Consider the following 13646-nt stretch of genomic DNA (forward strand, 5'->3'; position numbering starts at 1 on the left):
TTGTACCCTTCTTTCACCTTTGCCAGTAATACTCTTTTCTCTCGGAAGGCCCTGGAATGTTTCTCTAGTGTCAAAATTCATCCCAGCAAAGACTTGTGAACTTAACACCAAGGAGTAACCTGCTTATATCACAGTGCAAATTACACAGAACTATCACTCTTCCAGTGCTTTTGTGATAAAGAAATAAAGCACTATCAGAAGAATATCATGCATCCGCTAGGTAGTGAAGATTTTTAAAAAGTGGGCACAAAATTAGAACAAATGGAACCCTGAAACCGCACTACATAGGCAAATAGCTGAGTACAGATTGAAGTTAGAGAACCCTCGAGGGGTTAGGTATGAGTCTGCAATTATGATAGGAGGCCATCAGGGGGCACTTCAGCGCCTTGGTTGTGTGGCCAAAGGATCAGGTTTACCATAATCAGAGAATAAGGTAATTTTTACTTATTTAAAATAGAGTAGTTTAAATAAAATTATCAATTAGGGTTTAAAGATGATTCATATGAGCAAGTTCTTAAACCAAAGCCAAGGAAAAAGTGCGCTACCTGCCTCACTATGCGGTTTTCATAATTCAGGGTAGCCTTGCTTATGGCCCTAAGATGTAATAATCATGTTCCTTCTCACTCTGATTTCTTATTTGGGAACCGTATTCTTTTATTGGGTTAAGGGAGAACTTTTTTTTTTTTTTTTTTTTTTTTTTTTTTTTTTTTTTTTTTTGAGACGGAGTCTCACTCTGTTGCCAGGCTGGAGTGCTGTGGCATGATCTCAGCTCACCGCAACCTCCAACTCCCTGGTTCAAGAGATTCTCCTGCCTCAGCCTCCTAAGGGAGAACTTTTAAAGGGGATTTTCACAATTTCAATAGCCCAGCAGTATCCTCTCACTCTCTTTTCCTTTTCCACTGCTACATGGTATGGAAGGAGCTGCTCACTGTGTTAAAATGTGGAGATTATTTTGTAAATTTGAATACGAAGAATAAGTGTCTTAAGCCATTCTCTCATTTTTATAAAGAAATAACCTGAGACTGAGTAATTTATAAAGAAAAAGTTTTAATTGGCTCTCGGTTCTGCAGGCTGTACAGGAAGCATAGTGACATCTGGCCCCAAGAAGCTTACAATCATTGTGGAAGGCAAAGTGGGAGAAGGTACATCACATGGCAAAAGCAGGAACAAGAGAGTGAAGGGGGAGGTGCCACACACTTTTAATTGACCAGACCTCCCAAGAACTCACTCATTAGCTCGAGGACAGTCCCAAGGGGATGGCACTAAACCATTCATGAGCAATCCACCCCCATGATCCAGTCACCTCCCATCAGGCCCCACCTCCAACACTGGGGATTACATTTCAATGTGAGATTTGGGCAGGGACCACATCCAAGCTATAACAAATAGTTACTTTAAAAGAAATGAAGTAGTCTTAGCTGATATCTGCAAGATATTATAAGGACTTTTCAGGTCAAATTACTCTGAGTTTCTCAAGAGAGAAGTCTGACACATATAAGATAAAATGTGTGAGGTTTAATCCATCTGAAACTCTACAGTGCTCCCCTTTGCTTAAAGATTAGATATAGATTATTCTGTCTAATATGAATGAGTGTAGGACTCACATAGTGGATTAAGTTAATGCTGAGTGGTAAGGTAAAGACATAAAAATAAATCTTAACGTTTGACTCAGCAGATTGCATTTAATTTGGCAGCTAGTAGGAAACCATTGAATGTTTTTGAGTAAGAGGGGTGGCATTCATGGAGTAGTGCTTTAGTGTCAGGGGAAATAGAAAGGACAGAAAAGCTCAAAAGCTTGGTGGAAGTGGAATCCATAAAACTGGGGAGCAGATCAAATGTAGAGACTAAAGAAGAAAGATGAGTTAAAGATGACTCCGATGATGAGTAGGAGGGTGATAGTGTCCTGAAAGAATAGGGAGGCCAAAAGTTAGAAAGAAATATAAACTTGACCTTCAACATGCAGAGTTGAGAATCAGATAAAAATGTGTATGTGAAGTGCTTTGGAAGGTGCACAGGATCATTGTCATGTAATAATACCATTTAGTAAACACAAGGCAAGTATTTTATGTGTACGATCTCAGATACAGGCTGTGCCCTCATTGTCAGGAAAATGACCCATAAGTACAGGAGAAAGAACTTCAGGGCAGAGGAAGACTATGTCCTAAGCTTTTTTTTGTTTTTTTTTTTTTAATCAGTTGGGGCAATGAAAAGAGGCAATGAGAAAGTAGCAAAGAGAACATAACAAGTGAAACAACAGGCGGTCACTCTAAGTAGCCCAACGACTTGGAGATGACAAGCTTCAATGTGGTAGAAAAGACAATGGGCTTCAAGTAGGACTGGCTGAGTTCAAATTCAGACTCCACAAGTTAACTAGCTGGCTTATCGTGGGCAACTTCACCTCTGCGTGCTTCAATTTCTCTATCTATAAAATTAGGCTATTTAAAGTATCTGCTCATAGAGTTATTGTGAGGATTAAGGGAGATCATACTTGAAAGTGCTAAAAGTAGTGCCTGGAACACTGCCACAACTCAAAAACTGTTAGCTGTCAGCAGTAGTATCATGGAAGTTAAATCAGAGAAAAAAAAATTTAACTATTATTTTAGGTTCGGGGTACATGTGCAGGTTTGTTACACAGGTAAAGTTGTGTCACAGGGTTTGTTGTACAGATTATTTCATCACCCAGGTACTAAGCCTAGTACCAAATACCTATTTTTTTCCAATCTTCTCCCTCCTCCCACCCTCCATGCTCCAATAGGCCCTAGTGTCTGTTGCTCCCCTCTTTGTGTCTACGAGTTCTTATCATTTAGCTCCTACTTACAAGTGAAAACATGTAGTACTTGGTTTTCTGTTCCTGCATTAGTTTGCTAGGGATGATGGCCTCCAGCTCCATCCATGTTCCTGGAAAAGATGTGATCTCATTCTTGTTTATGGCTGCATAGGATTCCATGGTATATATGTACCACATTTTCTTTATCCAATCTACCACTGGTGGGCATTTAGATTGATTCCTTGTCTTGGCTATTGTGAGTAGTGCTGCAATTAGCATATGTGTGCATGTGTCTTTATGGTAGAAAGATTTATATTCCTTTGTATATATACCCAGTAATGGAATTGCTGGGTTGAATGGTAGTTCTACTTTAAGTTTTTTGAGGAATTGCCACACTGCTTTGCACAATGGTTGAACTAATTTATACTCCCACCAGCAGGGTATAAGCATTCTCTTTTCAAATCAGAGAAAATTTCAAGGAGGTGGTCGATGATGCCAAACTTTTCTTAGAGTGGTGATGGTGGAGGGCAAAATTTGTCTTTAAAATACGAAATTTCAATTAGAAGATTAGGGTGATTGCAATAGCAGTAACAACAGAAACAATAACTCACATTTATTTCCTTCAATGTGGCCTTCTGATTGAATTTGTTATACGTTGGGGAAATTATTTTCAGTCTTCCTCATGCACAAGAAAAAAGTCTGACAAAAAGTAACAATATGTAAAAGAGTAGGTGTTTAATATTTATAACACTAGGTAGCATGTTTGCTTTCTCTCAGAAGAAAATTTAACAGTATAATTTGCCAAGAGGAGGTAATCTAATTATCATGTCCACCCTGAATAGCATACTGCCATGCCTAGGAACTGTGCAGGTGAACATTTAAAAATATTTTCTCAATGCACATCTTCTAAACACTGTGTACCCTGCTATAATATACCCTACTATAACACTTTCCATAGGATTTACAGTAGGTATAGGTCAGTGATTTGATTACATTTTTTAAATGGATGCTATTTTTAGGATCCTCCTGAGCCTTTAAATTCTAGTTGACTATATATTGTTTAATACCGTATTAGTCGGTTCTCATGCTGCTCTAAGGATGTACACCAGACTGGATAATTTATAAAGGAAAGAAGTTTAATTGACTCACTGTTCCACGGGGCTGGGGAGGCCTCAGGAAACTTACAATCATGGTAGAAGGGGAAGCAAACATGTCCTTCTTCAAAAGGTAGCGGGAAAGAGAAGAATGAGCAAAGGGGAGAAAAGCCCCTTACAAAACCCTCATATCTCATGAGAACTCATGCACTGTCACAAGAACAGCATGAGGGTAACCGCCCCCATGATTCGATTGTCTCCCACCACGTCCCTCCCACAACACATGGGGATTCAAGATACAATTCAAGATAAGATTTGGGTGGGGACATAGCAAAATCATATCACCCACCCCTAAAACCCCTGTTTTCTTCTAGACCTATAACTATAGACTCAGGTCCCAGCAGGCCCTTAGAGGTGAGGTTCAGAGTGTGACCCATGAGGAGGTGCACTATGCTCCAGAAGAACTGCTTGAGTTTTCTAATTTATGTAAGCAGAAATCTGGAGAACAGGAATGGGAATGGATATTAATGGCGTGGGGTAATGGTGGAAGGAACATAAAGTTGGATCAGGCTGAATTTAATGATTTGGGCCCACTAAGCAGGGATTCTGCATTTAATGTTGCAGCTTGGGGAGTTAAAAAAGGTTCTAATAGTTTATTTGCTTGGTTAGCTGAAATATGGATGAAAAGATGGCCCACTATAAGTGACCTAGAAATGCCTCATCTCCCTTGGTTTAATGTAGAGGAAGGGATCCAAAGGCTTAGGGATATGGGAATACTAGAGTGGTTTAGTCACATTACACCTGCTCATCCCAGCTGGGAGAGTCCAGAAGACATATCCTTCACTAATACCTTGTAAAACAAATTTGTGAAGGAGGCATCTCCTTCCTTGAAGAGCTCTGTGATTGTTCTCTATATGCCAGATCTTACAGTGGGAACCGCCATCACAAGTACAAAACTTAAATACAATGGGAATAATTGAATCCCAAGGTAGCTGGGGCCAAGTGGCAGCACTCAACCTTCAAAGGCAAGGTGGATGTAGCTACCGTAATGGACAGCAAAGGCAAAGCAGACATCAGAATAGTCTGACTCATGTAGAGCTCTGGCATTGGCTAATTAATCATGATGTTCCTAGAAGTGAAATTGATAGGAAGCCTACTGCATTCTTACTTAATCTATATAAGCAGAAAACTTCCAGGTTGAGTGGACAAAGACTAATTTGAATTATAAAATCAGAGAATCATGGCCCCTCAATGAATTTCAAGACTTGAATCAGTTTACAGACCCAGAACCCCTTGAATGAAGGGGAGTCGGATCCCCTTGAGGAAGGACCCCACTACACCACTGATAATTTATGCTCTTAATCTTTCTCCCGTCCTTCCCAAGAGACCTCTGGCCTTTTACCAGAGTATCTGTGCACTGGGGAAAGGGGAATGATCAGACCTTTTGGGAACCACTGGGCACTGGCTCTGAGTTGATGCTGATTCCAGGGTACACAAAACGTCACTATGGTCCTCCAGTTAAAGTAAGGGCTTATTGAGGTCAGGTAATTAATGGAGTTTTAGCTCAGGTCTGACTTACAGTGGGTCCAGTGTGTCCCCAGTCCCATCCTGGGGTCATTTCTCCAGTGCCAGAATGCATAATGGGCATAGACAGTCTGTCATGCTTAGCAGCTCACAGAACCCCCACATTGGCTCCCTGACTGGTAAGGTGAGGGCTATTATGGTGGGAAAGGTCAATTGGAAGCCATTAGAGCTGCCTCTACCTAGAAAAATAGTAAATCAAAACCAGTATCGCATCCCTGGAGGGACTGCAGAGATTAGCACCACCATCAAGGACTTAAAAGATGCAGGGGTGGTGATTCTCACCACATCTCCATTCAACTCTTTTATTTGGCCTATGCAGAAGATAGATGGATCTTAGAGAATGAAAGTGTATTATTCTAAGCTTAACTAAGTGGTGACTCCAATTACAGCTGCTGTATCAGATGTGGTTTCATTTCTTGAGCAAATTCACATATCTTCTTGTACTTGGTGGGCAGCCGTTAATTTGGCAAATGCCTTTTCTCCATTCCTGTCCATAAGGCCCACCGGAAGCAATATGCCTTCAGCTGGCAAGACCAGCAATATACCTTCACTGTCCTCCCTCAAGGGTATATCAACTCTGGCTTTATGTCATAATCTTGTCTGGAGAGATCTTGATCGCTTTTCCCTTCCACAAGATATCACATTGGTCCATTACATTGATGGCATTATGGTGATTGGACCCAGTGAGCAAGAAGTAGCAAACACACTGGACTTATTGGTGAGATATTTGTGTGCCAGAGGATGAGAAATAAATCTGACTAAAATTCAGGGACCCTCTACCTCAGTAAAATTTTTAGGGGCCCAGTGATGTGCGACCTGTTGAGATATTACTTCTAAGGTGAAGGACAAGTTGTTGCATTTGGCCCCTCCTACAACCAAGAAAGAGGCACAACGAGGCCTCTTTGTGGGCCTGTTTGGATTTTGTAGGCAACATTTTCCTCATTTGGGTGTGTTACTCTGGCTTATTTATTGAGTGACCTGAAAGGCTGCCAGTTTTGAGTGGGGTCCAGAACAGGAGAAGGCTCTGCAACAGGTCCAGGCTGCTGTGCAAGTTGCTCTGCCACTTGAGCCATATGACCCACCAGATCCAATGGTGCTTGAGGTGTCAGTGGCAGATAGGGATGCTGTTTGGAGCCTTTGGTAGGCTCCCATAGGTGAATCACAGCAGAGGCCTCTAGGATTTTGGAGCCAGGCCCTGTCATCTTCTGCAGATAACTACTCTCCTTTTGAGAGACAGCTCTTGGCCTGTTTACTGGGCTTTGGTGGAAATTGAATGTTTGACTATGGATTATCAAGTCACCATGCAACCTGAACTGCCTATATGAACTGGGTGCTTTCTGACCCATCTAGCCATAAAGTGGGTCATTTACAGCAGCATTCCATCATCAAATGGAAGTGGTATATACATGATCAGACTCAAGCAGGCCCTGAAGGCACAAGTAAGTTACATGAGGAAGTGACTCAAATGCCCACGGTCTTCACTCCTGCCACTCTGCCTTCTTTCCCCCAGCTTGCACCAGTGGCCTCATGGGGAGGTCCCGATAAGCATTTGACAGAGGAAAAGAAGACTAGGGTCTCGTGCACAGATGGCTCTGCACGATATGCAGGCACCACCCGAAAGTGGACAGCTGTAGCACTATGGCCCCTTTCTAGGACATCCCTGAAGGACAGTGGCAAAGGGAAATCTTCCCAGTGAGCAGAACTTCGAGCAGTGGACCTGGTTGTACATTTGAGTCAGTGGACTGGGAGAGGCAGACCCACCCTCAATCTTGGTAGGCACCATCTAACCACCTTCCAGTGCAGCTAGAATAAAGCAGGCAGGAGAAGATAGAAGAGCAGACTAGCTGCGTCTTCAGGCCTTCGTCTTTCTCCTGTGCTGGATGCTGTCTGCCCTTGAATATTGAACTCCAAATTCTTCAGCTTTTGGACTCTTGGACTTACACCAGTGGTTTGCCAGGGGTTCTCAGGCCTTTGGCCACAGACTGAAGGCTGTGCTCTTGGCTTCCCTACTTTTGAGGTTTTGGGACTTGGACTGATCCTCCACTGGCTTCCTTGTTATTAAACTTGCAGATGGCCTATTTTGGGACTTTACCTTGTAATCGCGTGAGTCAATTCTCCTTAATAAACCCCCGTTCATATATACATCTATCCTATTATAATAGTGGGTCCCTCTAGAGAACCCTGACTAATACAGTGGGTGGTGAGGAGAATCAGCATTGCCTTGTCTGGCAACTGCCTCAGGGGAGGCCATCACTGTTGCCTCAGGCAGCTCAGGGTTTATCTCCTCAGATAAAGGTGGAAAGGCTGATGGCAGCCTGGGTGGAAGAAGGGAGGTTGCCACCACTGGGGGTGGGTAGGCTGTTTTCTCTGGCAAAAAAAGGCTCATCAGAGTTTACAAGCTCAGTGTCCCCAGCCTCATCATGGTCCTCTCACACATCCCCATTCCAAGTTGCAGGGTCCCATTCTTTTCCAGTCAATACCCTCACTTTGACAGCAGACACCTGGTGAGACAGAGTGCACCTTTCAGTGCAGGTCAGCCACTTGCATGATAAGAGCTTGTGTCTGATTTTCCACATTTTCAGTCCTTTGTCTACAGGAGATAAGACTCTCACTCAGGGCAATTCTACGATAAGCTGTCTGCAAGCTGAGGAGCAAGGAAGCCCGTGGTGGATCAGTCCAAGTTCTAAAACCTCAAAAATAGGGAAGCCTACAGTGCAGCCTTCACTGTGGCCAAAGGCCTGAGAGCCCCTGGCAAACCAATAATGTAAGTCCAAGAGTCCAAAAGCTGAAGAACTTAGAGTCTGATATTCAAGGGCAGGAAGCATCCAGCATGAGAGAAAGATGAAGGCCAGAAGACTCCGCAGGTCTGCTTTTCTGTCTTCTGCCTGCTTTATTCTAGCTGCACTGGCAGTTGATTAGATGGTGCCCACCCAGATCGAGGGTGGGTCTGCCTCTCCCAGTCCGCTGACTCAAATGTTCATCTCTTTTGGCAACACCCTCACAGACACGACCAGGAACAGTACTTTGCATCCTTCAATCCAATCAAGTTGACATTCAATATTAACCATAACAGATAACAAAATCTGGTTTCTTGGAGTATGAACATTTACTGTTACAGTTTGCTAGACTTGCTTCATTTAGAAAATGTAAAACTAGGCTGGTCATGGTGGCTCATGCCTGTGATCCCAACACTTTGGGAGGCTGAGGCAGGAGGATCACTTGAGGCCAGGAGTTTGAGACAAGCCTGAGCAACATAACCAGACCTTTATAAAAAATTGCCAGGCATGGTGGTGCCTGCCTGCCATCCTAGCTACTCAGGAGGCTGAAGCCAGAGGATCGATGGAGCCCAGGATTTCAAGTTTGCAGTGAGTTATGATTGTTTGCACCATTGCACTCCAGCATGAGTATCAGAGTGAGACTCTATCTCTTAAAAAAAAGGAATTATACTATTACCATGGAATAAATCACTGTAAGCAATTTGATATATTTTTTTCAGACTTGTTTCCATATATTTCTTTTTATATAGTTGTAATCATTCCACACATGTAATATTGGTGCTGTTCTTTAATATGAAATTATTAATAACTTTTATTTTACTACATGGTCTTCAGAACCATGGCTTTAATTATTATATAATAATTCATTATTTTGATATATATATTATATATCATATATATATCTATGATATAGATATATTATGATTTACCTCTTTATACCCTTCTAACTGGACATTAGTTTCTTACTTACTTTTTTACTATTAAAATGGCAGTATTTAGCATATTTAAGTATGTAGCTTTTTCATATTTAATATTTTTCCTTACACTTAGAAGTTTAGCTGAGGATTAAAGGGCACAGGCATTTTTATAACATTTGGTAAACAACGCCAAATTATTTCCCAAATGGACACACACACACACACACAGACACACACACACACACACACACACACGTATGTGTTTATGTGAGTGTATAATTTTGCTAAGAGAAAAAAATGCCTTGTTTTATTTTGTATTTCTCTGGTTTCTTGTAGGTTTGAATACTTTCCTAATTGCATCTCTCTGATGTTGTTCGCTTGTTCAGCTCTTTTGTGTTGGTCTGTTTCTAGGAAAATGATTCTTTTGTTTAAAGTTAGTTTAAGATGGTTACACTAAAGTTAGATTATTTATTACTTTCTGATACTCCTCTGTCCCCACCAAAATATGGACTTCAGTCTAAACATATGCTTTTGAAATGCAACATTTTATCAATGAGCTTTAAAAGGGCTTAATAATGTTTGTACTCAAACAGAATAAACCACCTGAAATACTTCCTTAAGAAAATCCCCAGAGGTCCTTAAGAAGAGAGAGATCTTCAAGAAGTAAAGCTTGAGATAATATATGAGTAGCTCAAACTACTTACAAAAAATAGTGGGGCAATTTGACAGCATTTATTTAAAATAATTTGGTATAGATAGACATGAAAATCTAAATGCAAGATTCCTTAGCATCTCATACTTACCAGTTTCTTTTCCTTCCATGAAAACTGCACTTTCTTTCAAATGAAAGCACAGAGGGAGAAAATGGAAAGTCTGGGGGAACAGCCAATGACCCGTGAGTGTGTTGAAAGTTCTAGGATTTGCTGCCTCCTGTGTTTGACTCATCCGTTACATACCTCTTGCCCTGGTGTATTAATCTGTCTGCAAGGAGCAGATACCAATTCTAGCAAAAAAGCAGGGAAAAGAGAGAAAGGAGAAGATGTGTTGGTTGAGTATGGAGTTATCTCAGGACTCCAAGTTGAGGATGAAGCTGGGCCCCAGGGGGACAGTCAGGGATGGGGGTCCTCAGGAATGCCTCTTTTCTCTCAGTCTCTGTCTCCACTCCCCTCCCAATGCCAACTTTATTCTTTTGCTTAAGATCTTTCAGTCATGGATCCAAAATTCCTAGGAAAGGAGCTAATTGGCCTAGCTTAGCAGAGGAAGCTACCCACATCCCAGTCGACTACAGCTGTGAGGTCAGGAATTCCACAGTATGGAGACATGGTATTTCCTACTACACTTATTTGGGTGGTGTGTGAGTAGGTAGAGGCAGTTTCTACAAAAAGGATGCTGAACAAAAAATTAAGCAGCATGCTTACTATGCTTGCTACCCTATTCTCCTTTGTACCAGCTACCTGCAACCTTAGCTCTGCTGGACCTCTTAAGGTGCTCTAACTTGTCCATTCCTCCAATAAGCTACATATTTGCACTTCAAAAAATATGCACATGATATGCAATCTTCTTTTTGTGTGTTTATATTCATGTACAAACAACGTATTGTAAATGCCTATGTGTTTATCGTATATGTGTATAGAGAGAAAGAAGTATTTCTTCAATTATGTTTATGAGAAGTTTCTAGGGAAAAAAGTAATGTTCTCTGGTCAGATAAGTTCTAGAAGCACTGAGCTAAACAAAGATATACAATTTCTTTATAGCATGACTTCTCAGGTTTAGTGGGCTAATGAGTACTATATATTCATGAGAGAGAGACCATTAGATTTTCCCTAAACTTATTTGAATATATGTATATATGTGAGTGTATGTATATATTTTTTTAATTTTAGGAATATTTGTAAATATATTGGTTATTATGTAGAATGCAGTTTGGGAAATGTTGGCTTGGGTTTGAAGATAAGCATAAATTTCCCTTTGAAAAAGTAAGAGACAAGTAGATTGTATGCAAAAAGAGATGAAAATGTGTTAGTATAAAAGCTCAGAGGGAGAGGCAAGAGGAAGAAATAAGCAACTTTGGAAAAAAAATTAGCCAGAGGAAGACATGGGTTTTAGCCCTTCCATCTCCCACTGACTTTTCAAGGCCTCCAGTAAGCGATGGACTCTGCTTCCTCTAGTGTAAAATGTAAGATTAAAACATTTTCTTTTTGGAACACCAACAGTATTTTTCATGGTGTTTGTATTGATTTATGAAATACTGTGCCTCAGAATTTAGCACTCTTTGCAGTATGTTTTATATAAGTTTAAGATCCAAATCTAGTTCAGAAACAGCAATAGGTCTAGTCGCTCTCTTTAACTAAAATTATTGTATCATTATAACTGGTAACTAGATTGTCAACATTTTAATTTCTCTTTTCTTTTTTTCCCTGTACCAGATTCTTCCTTCTAAATCAAAAGCAGTGTTTTTTGTTTTTTTTTTAATTAAAGCTAACATTCCATGAGGCCAGCTGACAATGATGTCTAGAACTTTTGGATATCTGTTTGTTTGTTTTTGAGACAAGAGTCTCGCTCTGTCATCCAGGCTGGAGTGCAGTGGCGCGATCTTGGCTCACTGCAAGCTCTGCCTCTCAAGTTCATGCCATTCTCCTGCCTCAGCCTCCCGAGTAGCTGGGACTACAGGTGCCCACCACCATGCCTGGCTAATTTTTTTTTGTATTTTTAGTAGAGAGGGGGTTTCACTCTGTTAGCCGGGATGGTCTCGATCTCCTGACCTTGTGATCTGCCCACCTCGGCCTCCCAAAGTGCTGAGATTACAGGTGTGAGCCACGCGCCCAGCCAGAACTTTTAGATATCTTTATCATCCCTTAAAAGAGTTTGACTAAGATTGTTTGGTGAGGACAAAACAATCATCCATCCAACCACCATTTATCATGCCCTTTCTATGAGCCTGGCTCTATTTTAGATACTCAGGCTGTGACAGTGAACAAGACAAAGCCAAGCCCTGCCCCATGGGGCTTCCATTTGAGTGTGTGTGCGTGCACATGTGAGTGTCTACGCATGCGTGTGCATGTGCATGTGCGTATGTGGACTGAGTACAATAAATATATAACATAATGTCAAATAGATAAGTGCTAAGAAGAAAAATAAAGCAGGCTAAAGGGATAAAGAGTGATTGAAGGTGCTGTGTTAGAGAGGGTGGTCAGGGAAGGTCTCTCTGTTCAGATATCTCAGCAGACACTTGGACTAAGGGAGTGCGTCATGAGGCTCTGTAAAGGAAGAGAGTTCCATCTGGAAAGGCAAGTGCTAATGCCCTGGGGTGCTCATGTGCTGGGTGTGTTGCAGGAGCAACAGGGAGGCCATAGTGGCTGGTGTCCAGTGATGAAAGGGAAGGGAGAGATGGGAGAGGAGTCAGAGCTGTAGTGGGGGTGAGAGTGTGTGTGCGTGTGTGTGAGTGTGTGTGTGTGTACACGGAGGGGGAAGGGGACCAGACAACAAAAGGCCTTGTTGGCTATAGGAATAATTTTTTATTTTATTCTAAGTGTGATGGGATAAAATAACCAGAATACAAAACAGCAGGAACAACATCATCTACGTTCTTTTATTACTCTTTCATCTCAATCATTGTAGCCAAAAAATTCTTACGTGAAAGGAAACGAACATTTGCACTATCTGGCAATGACTTTGAGAGAAGGGACACAAGGAAATAGCAGTACTGCGTGTGGGAGAGCCATGATGAATAGGCCCTTTTTAATGGGAAGGGCACCACTGCTGCTTTGGGGTTCATTTGTTGTCTATAAATATCACTGTTAATACAACCCATTAACTTGGTGACTGGGTGAAGAAAGGCAAGTAGCACCAGGTTGGAACTGCCTGCTGGTGAGTCAGAATGCTCTGTTCCTACTTGTATGCCTTAGGTGAATGGAAAGCTATTTGTAGGTAGAGGCATGCTGGCACAAGCTGGGAAGACGCATAAATCAAGTGACACTCAAGGCTTACTTGTGTCAGAAGCAGAGAGAGCTTTTACTGTACCCTCAGAAATCCACTTAAGATATAAAGAGATTAGGTCAGAGGAAGTAAACAGTCCTCTATCTTCCTTGTAATACACCTATTAGGTGGATTTCAAGCAGGTTGCTCTGGCCTGACTCCTGGGAACATCTTTTTTAATGGCATTTAGAAATGTAACAGATTTCAGGTGCCAGGGCCTGAAAAAGTGGCTCCCCAGTTGCTCTGAACTTGGTAGCTTTAAATTCTAAGTCTGGCTTTATCCCCTGAGGACTCTACGTATGAGTGAGACCTATTATTTCCTCTCTTCTTTTTCACCATCTCAGGTGTTGGAACCGGAATAAACTTGCGTTCCAGTTCTAGCTCCAGAACTTGGTTGCCATGTGTCCTAATTAGCAAGTACATGATCTTTCCGTGCCTCAGTTTCCTCATTTATAAAATAGGGACAATAACACATAGCTGTTGGGTGAGGATGTAAAGTGCCAGCGAAGAACCTGGCACTCAGAAAGCGCTT

The sequence above is a fragment of the Pongo abelii genome, chromosome 15, assembly GCF_028885655.2.
Source record: "Pongo abelii isolate AG06213 chromosome 15, NHGRI_mPonAbe1-v2.0_pri, whole genome shotgun sequence".
Lineage (NCBI taxonomy): Eukaryota > Metazoa > Chordata > Mammalia > Primates > Hominidae > Pongo > Pongo abelii.